Source organism: Paroedura picta, chromosome 10 (genome assembly GCF_049243985.1).
Source record: "Paroedura picta isolate Pp20150507F chromosome 10, Ppicta_v3.0, whole genome shotgun sequence".
NCBI classification, from domain to species: Eukaryota; Metazoa; Chordata; class Lepidosauria; order Squamata; family Gekkonidae; genus Paroedura; species Paroedura picta.
The window spans coordinates 56,315,622-56,317,557 of NC_135378.1; positions in this window are offsets into that span (position 1 = coordinate 56,315,622).

The following is a 1,936-nucleotide window of genomic DNA, read 5'->3' on the forward strand; positions in this document are numbered from 1 at the left end:
TCCTAGAAGCTCAAAATGACAATGGGGGCAGAAGGACTGGTTGCTGCCAATTCTGGTCCTGATGAGTACTCTCTCAGACAGCCCTAGAAAGGACTCTTCCTCCTTCCCACTGTGTTTTCTTTACAGAAACTAATCCTAGAATGCTGTGGTTGCCTAGCAACTACCACAGAGGGTAGTTTCTTAAAGCTACAGGTGGTCCTTTTGTCAGTTGGGGGGCTCTTCTTTGGCTGGACTTCTAAAGGCAGAGGTACAGGATTGTGGTTCCTCCTCCTTCACTTCCCCAATCCCTTCCATTTGCTGCTCTCCCTATCCATTCACAAACCACAATGAATAGCAGCAAAGTTAATGCAATGTATGTGCCAGGTGCCCTTCATGAACCATGAGCAGGCAAACATTCATGATTAACTTTAGTTTGTAAATTGTTTTGTATCCATTTCTCTTCATAATAGAAACCTAGATTTTGGATACTAAATATCCATTTAGAAGAAGAAGAGTTGGTTCTTATATACTGCTTTTCTCTACACGAAGGAGTCTCAAAGCAGCTTACACAACAGACACCCTGTGAGGCAGGTGAGGCTGAGAGAGCCCTGATATTACTGCTCAGTCAAAACGGCTTTATCAGTGCTGTGGTGAGCCCAAGGTCACCCATCTGACTGCATCTAACCCAGTTTGCCAGATTAAAAGTCTGCTAACCACTACACCAAACTGGCACTACACCAAGCAGATTCTGTCAATCCTTCATCTTTATGCTATATGGGTCTGTCAATTATGCTTCTCTATATTATAGTTTTTGCATCTATATGTGTTAGGAATCCAGCCTGGACAAATGCTGAGAAATCTGGGAGCAGTGCCTAGAGACAGGTAAATTTGAGGACATATGCTGTCACTTCCAGGTGACACTCTAGAAATTTCCCCCAATTTCTAAGGTAAGGACTATAAAAACAAGGGGAAATTCCTAGCACATCTCCTACTTTTCTGTTGCTTATGTGAGGAAATTGGGTTAAAGGTCAGGGTCAGAGACTACTCATTCTGGGCATTTGGAAAGCCTACATATTTAATATAGGAAAAGGGATTGCACTTTCCTCTTTTCTCCTCTTGCTGGTAAAGTATAATTAGACATCCAACTTACGCGGGCAAATAATCCAGAGAATCTGTCAAACTTATCTTTCAAGATTATATAATGGGAAAGTAAAAGTATAATGCAGTTTCTTTGTACCTAAGACTTCAAATGTTCCTGCCTTTGGAGAAAAAAGGTTTGGTATAACAACGAAAAGGCTTACTCCTTATTCTGGCCCAACCAGGTAGTGAATATTCAGACATATGGTTAAACATAGAGATTCTTTTAACAGGATCAGGGAGTTCTTTACTGTAGCTCAGATTGAAAACAGGATTGTTGTTTTCAGACAAGAAAGACAAGAATTTGTGGATATCAGAGGATATTCTGGCATTAATCTTCCTCCCCAGGTTGAAAGTTGTCGGGTTACTGAGACCAATGGCCAAACGCAACATCTGTATCTTGATTCTCTTTCTTCCTCCATCAAATATCCTTATGTGCTCAGGTCATATCAGTATAATGAAGTCTGGCAGTTCAACTGAAAACCCCACAGGAAATAGACCCCCTCCCAAACTCAAACTTACATCTGAGTTTGATAGATGTACCATTAATGTATGTAAAAGAACCAGAATATTCTAAATCTTCCTGTCATAGCCGTGATCCCCACCAATTAGCAAAATAATCCTGTAATGGTAGACAGGCCATGTGTGTGGGGGGGGGGGGGGCTGAGGAGGAATAATGCTTGTCATCATTCTGTTTCAGAATGTGAATGATATTGGAATGCATCCTACCACTACATTGAACAAAGTTTAAAGCCTTTCACCAACCTAACATTTTCTCCTCCTTCTCTTCCAGTTGAGGAGGAGTTATTTAATTTGGACA